We start from the raw sequence: 9462 nt of genomic DNA, 5'->3' as shown, positions 1-9462 counted from the left end.
GCGCCACTACGCCTGGCTCCCAGGCTGACTTTGAACTTGCTACGCAGTCAAAGTTGACTTTGACATTCTAATCTTCCCACCTCCACCTTTGCAGCTTTGACAGGTGTTATGAGAATAGTATTCCAGAAACATGTAAACACACCTGTCTGTCCACAGCATCATTCATGACCTAAGAGTAAATTCACAAGGTAAAGTGGCTTCACAGGCAGCAATTTGCCAGATAATCCCACCCATGGTATCAATCTGGCCAAGATGGGTCCCTGGTTATTTTATTTCAACCTTAGTTACTAATATTAACTCTCATATCACATAACACATAGTAAATCTCCCTCCATAGATGCATATATCTGAGTTACTAAACTAATACAGGCTAGCAAGGCTAGAGCAACGTTCAAGAGATCCAAAGTGGGCTGATAGAAACACGCTGACATCTATATTGGTAAAATAGCAAACCCAACCAGCCTCAGGCAAGAAGCTGCAGTTAAGGCTGAGGCAAGGCCCAGAGCAATGGTGCACGGAGGAGTCCCTCTGCAAAGTAAGAGGCTGGAACAATTGGAGCAGAACAGACAGTTCAGGTCCAAACAGGAGAGCAGATGGATGGGCAGATGGTAGTCAACACTAGGGGACCAGGCTTACGTGAGTCCGAGGCACCATCAGGAGTGTTCTGCCTGTTGGTTTTTGATGAGCAGACTAGGTATAAAATAACAAGTGGGTGTGGGATGTTGTCACTTTCTGGGTCCAAGTGAGGGAGTCATACTGTTTCTGTGATCTGCCACATCCTTTAACTTATTGGGCCCAGATTCCCTGATATTTTATTTATTTATTTATTTTAATTTTATTTATTTTTTATTTTGGTTTCTCTTTTTTTTATAATTTTTAATTAATTTATTAATGTATTCACTTTGCATCCTGGTTGTAGCCCCCTCCTTTCTCTCTTCCCAGTTCCACCCTTCCTGCCCCTCTCCCCTCCCCTACTCCTTGGAAAAGGGGAGCCCTCCTACCCACCCACCCTAAATCATCAAGTCAAATCACATCAGGACTAAGTTTGTCCTTTTCCCCTGTGGCCTGTCAGGGGGAAGTGATAAAAAAAACAAGCAACAAAAGCCCATATCACAAAAAACAAAACAACAAAAAAAGAGTCCATGTCAGAGACAGACCCCGCTCCCCTTACTAGTGGACCCACATGTAGCCTGAGCTACATTGTTGGAGGTTGGTCTGATGTACTGTGATGCTAACTACTGCTTGCTGTTTTTTAATGTACCCCAAATATTGCTGTATAATCTTACCTAAAAACTTATTCCTGTTTGACCAATAAAAAGACATACACCTGGGCAGGCAAAAAGAACAGGTGTGGCTAAGATTCACAGGCCTGCCAAGGTTTCTCTGTGTAGACCTTGCTATCCTGGAACCGGCCCTGTAAACCAAGCTGGCCTCAAACTCACAGAGATCCACCTGCCTCGGCCTCCTGAGTGCTGGGACTACAGGAGTGCCCCACCACATCCAGAGTTATAATTTTTCACCTACATATTTATTTATTTTATTTGGATGAATGTTTTGCGTACGTGTATGTCTGTCCACCATGTATATACCTGGTGCCCTGAAGGTCAAAAGAGAGAGTTGTGTTCCCTGGAATTGAAGTTACAGATAGTTGTCAGTCAGTCACCAAAAGTGTTCCTAACTGCTGAACACTCTCTCCAGAACTCCCTGATAGGATTCTTTTTTTTTTTGCATTTCTGAGGTTTTTTTGTTTGTTTTTTTTGTTTGTTTGTTTGGTTGGTTTTTTTGTTTTGTTTTTTGTTGTTGTTGTTGTTTTTCGAGACAGGGTTTCTCTGTGTAGCCTTGGCTGTCTTGGACTCACTTTGTAGACCAGGCTGGCCTCGAACTCACAGCGATCTGCCTGCCACTGCCTCCCGAGTGCTGGGATAAAAGACGTGCGCCACCACGCCCGGCTCTGAGAAATTTTTTATTGGCCATTTGGATAAAATTTACTTGCCAGGAAGGATGGTCTATCCCATCACACTTCTACTGGAACCAGGGCATGGCCTCCTCTTTGCTGATCCTGTGCTTGGCCCCAGTGCAGCCTGTCCTGCGCTTCTTGTCTGCGATGCTGAGACCTGGCCTACCCAGCACCACCGTGAAGTCCGGGCCGTAGACGCCAATGCTCGGGTCGTATTTGATGCCCAGATCGATGTGTTCTTGAATCCAAAAACCAAAGTTTCCAGTATCTGAAGTTATTTTTCCATAACTCGTACTCCCGCACCTTCAGGCCTTTCTCCAGAATGTCTTCTGCCTTGGCTCCACACCCTGCGCAGTGAAGAATAATGACCTTTTCATTTCTCCTGATGCCGAAGGACCTGGCGGTGTAACCGGCTTTGGAATATACAGGCATCTGGCCCGTGAGCTGCTCCAACACCTGGGCTGCCCGGGTCGGCCTGTCTCCGCTCTGCCCGACACAGCTACGGAAGCAGGGCTTGTATATGTGAAATTCCCACATGGGGTTCCCCTTTTCACCTTGACCTTGTGCCACGATGGAGAACAGAAGAGAGAGCCCCTGACATGATTTTAGTATGTTCATGTGTCCCGCAGTCTCAAGTCTCCCTACTCGGTTTATAGGGTAGCACTTTCTACTCCCAGGAACAAGTCGTTTGTGCCCCATGGGCGGTGTCAGGCAGACGGTGCGGTCTGCTTGCCAAGCAGGAGCACAGTCATCCTCCACCCTCAAGATGGAGTCAGAAGCTGCTTGTGAGTGGAGTAACTCAGGACAGTGGACAGCCGAAGTGCAACAAGCACGCGCCATCAGGCCAGGCTTAGGTACCTCTCAATGAGGGAACCGCACTGGCTGGCTCCAGCTTTGTCCCTGGGTGGACCATAGCAGAGGTCAGGGCTGGCCTCTTGAGGTAGTGACAGGGTAGAGAAGGAGTGATGCCACGTGAGAGGTGGCAGTGGGGGATAACAGCATGGGAGCAGGAAGGGCCAGGTGATCCTGCCCGGTTACAACAGTGGGTCATCTGGAGTAGCTGTCTTCCAACATAGAGTTTTGTTTTGTTTTTTTTCTTTTTAAGATTTATTTATTATGTATACAGTGCTCTGCCTGCATGTGTGCCTACACACCAGAAGAGGGCATCAGAGCCAGGCGTGGTGGCGCACGCCTTTAATCCCAGCACTTGGGAGGCAGAGACAGGCGTATCGCTGTGAGTTCAAGGCCAGCCTGGTCTACAAAGTGAGTCCAGGACAGCCAAAGCTACACAGAGAAACCCTGCGTCAAAAAACAAAACAAGACAAAACAAAAAGAAGAAGAAGAAGAAGAAGAAGAAGAAGAAGAAGAAGAAGAAGAAGAAGAAGAAGAAGAAGAAGAAGGCGGCATCAGATCCCAGTGTAGATGGTTATGAGGCACCATGTGGTTGCTGAGAATTGAACTCAGGACCTTTGGAAGAATGGACAGTGTTCTTAACCTCTGAGCCATCTATCCAGCCCCCCAACAGGTTTTATAATGAATAGAAACTCTTCAGCGTAGAGGAATTTTTAAAGCTCAAGGTTTTGACAGGCCATAGAGGCCCTTTCCCCTGTTTCTCTTTTCTCTTATATAAGAGACCCAGAGGTACAACAGTACTAAAATGTAGGAAACCATCTTTCCTGACTATTAAGAGCTTATGCTCACTTGGCAGAGTGTTTGCCTAACACGCACAGTGTTGGATCATCAACAGTGAAAAGAATATATATGTGGTAAGTTCAAGATCAGCATAGACTGGAGAGAGACGAAGGGAGACAGAATAATGACAATGCAAGGAGACAGGAACAAAAGTTGTTGTTGTCGCTTACTTGTTTTCCCCATATAAAGGAACTGAAACCTTTTACCTGACAGGAGACGTGAACTCCTTCATGTGGATCCTTAGTATCAACTCCAGGATGGGAAGGAAGTCCAGGGAGGACCACTTTCAGTCCTCAACTTGAACAGGGAATAATTTAGACCATGATGCAAGTTTTAAATATATAGGTGCAGTGGGGTGGTGGTAGGCTGGAGCAATACTGATCTTGCAGAAAACCAGGGTTTGGTTCCCAGCACCCACACAACAGCTCACAAACGCCTGTAACTCCAATTTCAGGGGATCCGATGCCCTCTGCTGGCCTTTGTGGTTCCTACATGAATATGGTGCCCATAACTCGTGCAGGCAAACACATACTCATAGGTCATGTATGATCTACAGTCTACACCTTCTTCTTTTTCTTTTTTTCTTTCTTTCTTCCTTCCTTCCTTTTTTTGTTTTTTGTTTTGTTTCTGTTTTTGTTTGTTTGTTTTGTTTTGTTTTTGTTTTTCGAGACAGGGTTTCTCTGTGTAGCCTTGGCTGTAGACCAGGCTGGTCTCGAACTCACTGTGATCCACTTGCCTCTGCCTCCCGAGTGCTGGCATTAAAGCTGTGTGCCACCACCCCCGGCCTCAGACTACACCTTCTAATACACAACTGTCTCATTAGCCATCTCATTAGCACGTATAATAAAGCAGAGGCATCTGTGGGTGAATTTTTACCCATCCTCTTCCTTTAATAAGGACAAGACTGCCCAGCTGTGTGTGCTTTTGTTTTTTCAAGTCAGGGTTTCTCTGTGTAGCCTTGGCTGTCCTGGACACACTCTGTAGACCAGGCTGGCCTGGAAGTCACAATGATCCGCCTGCCTCTGCCTCCAGAGTGCTGGGATTAAAGGCATGCACCACCATGTTGGCGTTGCTCAGCTGTCTTAATGCTTTCAGTAGGAATTATAGTTATATTAACAGCATAGCTCTGTGCATGCTACAGATGCCAGCTCAGCCGCACAGCTCACTCACACAAAGGCCTTAGTCACCTCTCCTTGTAGGCATTTGAACTACTGCCCTTTCCTACATCGTCCCCTTTGTCAGCATGAAGCAGTCAGAACAGTCTGTGTCCCCCAGGCCCCTACAGCAGTTACATGGGTGACCTCTTCTGAGAGTGAGGAATGAGGGACCAGGAGGTAGATGATCCCCGACAGGCAGATGATGGAGGAAGGGACCAGGAACTGTTCATAAACACGACTAACTTTCCCCACGTCAGGGAAAGGACTGAAAGACTTTTCCTCCCACCAGCGGGGACCTGCCTGCCTGCCTGCCTGCCTGGCCCAGGCTGACAAGGTGCGTTCTAGGTATGTCCTAAACATGTGAACCAGCAGCTATGGACACATCAACTTCCCCTTCGTTGCCTAAGGTAACCAGCCCAAAGTTAAGGGAAGGGAACACATTGAAGGTCACAAACCCACTCAAAACCCCATCCTCCAGAGGAAAAACTGGGTTCTGTTCCCTCTCTGCTCTTCAAACAGTCTGTGTGCTTTGCTGTATGTGTGTGTCTGTCTTTTGTCTGTGTGTCTTTAAGTATGCATCGGTGTTTGTCTGATGTGTATGTGTGTGTGAGAGTGTCTGTGTATGTATGCATGCATGTTTGTCTTTGCATGTGTGCATGTGTGTTCCTGAGTGTGTCTGTGTGTATGTGTGTAAGAGAGAGAGAGCTCATGCAAACTGCATATCTCTATTCTCTATTCACTTTTAAAATTCTTCTCTCTTACATCCCAACTACAGTTTCTGCTCCCTTCGCTCCTCCCAGTCACTCTCTCCCAGGTTGGTCTCGAACTCACAGTGATCCACCTGCCTCAGCCTCCCCAGTGCTGGGATTAAAAGCGTGTGCCACCACCACCGGGCTGGTTTGTAAATGTTTTGTTGAAGTTTTTCTGCATATTCATAAGGACTTTTTTGTTTGTTTGTGTTTTGGATACAGACCCAGAGGACCAATCTTGGGGGCCAAGGTGGATGTGGTGCCAACCTCCCCTCCAGTGCACCTCAAGCACATGACTTTGACCTTATTGGGGTCCAACTTGGGTGGCATGGTGGAAGATGAACCTAGATTCAGAATGACCAGAGTAAGTTCCACCGTAGCCTCCTCCAAGCCTTCTTGCCCACTCAAGTGAGATGTGTTTTTCAGATGATCCCTATGACACACAGAAAGCTCATCAAAGCTATGCTGTCATCAAGGACCAGCACAGAATGTAAAGTATAATAACCGAGAAATGGCTTTCAAAATGGTGACAGATTTGGGAATAGCTAGGTATGACATACTGCTCTTACAATCCTGAAACATGGAACTGTACTAAAATGTAAAACTGAGCTCTTAAAATGGGCCATTTCTGCCAGGCCTGGTGGCACACACCTTTAATCCCAGTACTCAGGAGGCAGAGGCAGGCGGATTGCTGTGAGTTCGAGGCCAGCCTGGTCTACAAAGGACAGCCAGGGCTGTTACACAGAAAAACTGTCTTGAAAAACCTAATGTAAATAAATAAATGCCATTTTCCAGTTAATACTTCTGAAGATGTGAAGTCTATTAAGTACTGTAATCATGTGTTGGGAGAAAAATGTGGTTATTCCCTAGTTAGAAAACAGTCACTGAGTTAAGAAACCATTTCCTTCCTATTTTAAGACAATCCAGGCTGGAGAGATGGCTCAGAGGTTAAGAGCACTGTCTATTCTTCCAAAGGATCTGAACTCAATTCCCAGCAACCACATGGTGGCTCACAACCATCTACAATGTGATCTGATGCCCTCTTCTGGTGTGTAGGCACATGCAGGTAGAATACTGTATAAATAATAATTCTTTAAAAAAAAAAAAAAAAGGACTGATAATGCATACACAGCCAGGCTCGGTGGAGCCTGCCTTTACAAATCCCAGCTCTGGTATATCCAAGTTCCAGGATATCCAAGGGAACATAGAAAAACTATCTCAAAAGAAAAGAAAAATCCATGGGCAAGTCAGACCATAGATCAAAATTTTGACTTTGAACTAAGTCTCCTAATTTACCTACAACTTTGAAACATAAGTTGTTTGGTTAGCTGCTCTACCTTAAACTTTAAGTGACAAGCTGGGAAATGGCAAAAATATATTATATAAAATACTCCAAGAATAAAAACCAAATAGCAGAGTCTATTCTGTAAAAGGAATTAAAGGTGTGAGTACCGGGTGGTGCAAGCCTATAGTCCCAGCACTTGGAAGGCAGAGGCAGGTAAGAGAAACCCTGTCTGGGGATGGGGGTAGGAGTGCGGGTGCATGTGAGCAGCATGGGCCTTCTCATACCCTGCAGATACACACATCCTCAGAAGAGCTCTCTAGGGTCTAGGAAACTATCATATACTAAAGTTATGTAGTTGTCTTGGGAGATTTTCACATGCTGGCACTGTGTAGGTTAATATTAAGAGCCAACACTTATCAGCCAGGCCTGGCAGTGGACACAGCTTTACTCCCAGCACTCAGGAGGCAGAGGCAGATGATCTCGGTGAGTTCAAGGCCAGTCTAGAACTACAAAGAACCTGGTCACACACACACACAAAATCAACACCTGTCACGGTTACCATGAAGTAATTTCGCACAACTAAAATTCTGATTCACACTGGCACTAGTTGCTATCAAATTGATGGAAGTTATTTTCGCTGTCACAAAGATTTCCTCAAATCAGAGTGGTAGGCAAATACCTTTTACTCAGCTGTCAAAACAGGTATTTGTCACAAGTTTCCTGTTCTACAAGCTGTGGCTACAGGATACAGAATTCTAGTAGTCTACCTAGCTAATCAAGTCTCTAAGACAAAAACTCTGAAAGTCCTGTCCTTTCTTAGACCTATGGCCATAACTCACCTGTCTTCCTTCAAAGTTGGCTTTGCCCAGTTGGGAGATATGGCTACAATTGGTATGTGGAATTACAACTTGAATATACCATTACTTTAACAAGTGTGGATGTTACCCAGGGAGAACTATCCAACAACTTAATCATTTTTATTAACATTACATTTTCCTTAAGCCACTTGTGCATGATTTACAGTGCTGAAATGGAATTGGGGAGTAACATGGGTAAACACTGGACTACACCCCTACATTCCCCCACCCTTTTTTTTTTTTTTTTTTGGTTTTTCAAGACAAGGTTCCTCTGCTTTCACAGACTCAGGTGCCTTCAAACTCACAAGAACCTGCCTCCGCCTACCTGAACTAAAGGCTTCTGCCACTATGCCTGGCTCCCCATGCATTTTGAAAACCTGACAAATGCCCAGGAAACAAGAGCAAAACGCCCACCTCTATACACCCAAGTTCCAATTCTCTCCTACACTAAGTGCTCCATTCCAAAGCTATAAAGCAGACTTGTATCTCATGTGCTGACAGTGGTTCAGCATCTCTAGCACTCACGTAAGAGCATTACGTGGGCCATGCCCCTCTAAGGGGTAGAAACAAGAGGCCACTGGTGGCTGATGTCAAGTCTCACAGCTCCAGAGACAGCGGTTTCCCAGCACCAACATGGCGGTTCACAACCATCTGTAACCACAGTTCTGGGATCTGCTGCCCTCTTCTGACACCATGTACACACATGGTTAATAGACATTCATATATGTAAAATAACCTGCCTCCCCCCCCCCAAAAAAAACAATAAAAGGACAGTTAGCATTTCTCTCTGGTTCTTTATGTGTCCCACCCCACCATGTGCCCATATACACTCAACACACACATACACAACAGTCTAACTTTGAAACCAGCTTTAAGACCTTGACTTTTCACCATGTTAGGTCTCAAAGCCTGACCAGGCCTCCACTTTCTTGGGACTTTCAACACTGAAAATTCAAATGTGAAACTTATTGCTGTCCGTTTTAGTCTCCTTTCTCTATAAACATTTGGAAAGCATTTACCCACATTTAGGTTTATGTTGACAAATACCCTTTTTTCACTTATAGTAGATCGATTCCCAACCTAATGCTGCAACCCGTTTGATGGTGCTGTGGTGACCCCCAGCTATGAAGTTATTTTCCTTGCTACTTCCTAACTTTAATTTTGCTACTATGAATCATGGTGTAAATGTTTCCAAATGGTCTTGGGTGACCTCTGTGAGGGTCATTTTAACCCCAAAGGAGTCTCAACCCACTGTGGTAGATTAAACTACAGTACTGTAGATATAACTTGGCTTTTTAAATAATCACGATATTCTTCCAAAAACTAAAACCCTGCAACTCAGAATGAACATTGTATTACAAAATTGCTCTTGTCACCTGTGAAGTGCAACGATCTGAGGGCAAGGCACATTAGACTAATTAGATACAGCCCCTTTACATATACACCATGATTTACTGGCTTTTGAATAGCTTTTTTTTTTTCAGTTATCAGGACACTTTACCTTGGAAGTGTTTACATGTAAATTCAATGTTTTCTTGGTCATAGGATTATGAATTAAGTGTCAAAAATTCAAATCCCACACCATTGCTACAGCTGCGTTTTCTTCATATTAAGGTCAGCTAATGAGAAAAAAACACAGTATGGCCAAGCCATTGTCTCCCATGCTGGATTAAACATGTTGACTATAATGAACAAACCAGGATAATAAATTCAGTGCTTTCATACCAGGCACATAATTGCCAATATTAAACTTTGAACTGATTTG

The 9462-nt window shown here is 44.8% G+C and overlaps 1 pseudogene across 1 annotated transcript; it reads right to left on the bottom strand.

The window, feature by feature from the left end:
* Positions 1-1983: 1983 nt before the first annotated feature.
* On the bottom strand, positions 1984-2656 carry LOC311589133 (large ribosomal subunit protein uL5-like; annotated as a pseudogene). Its single transcript has one exon. The product of its transcript is annotated as a large ribosomal subunit protein uL5-like (transcript).
* Between the last annotated feature and the right edge of the window lie 6806 nt (positions 2657-9462).

The sequence above is a fragment of the Acomys minous genome (genome assembly GCF_964271855.1).
Source record: "Acomys minous genome assembly, chromosome: 18".
NCBI lineage: Eukaryota > Metazoa > Chordata > Mammalia > Rodentia > Muridae > Acomys > Acomys minous.
This window is presented reverse-complemented; position numbering and strand designations above follow the sequence as displayed.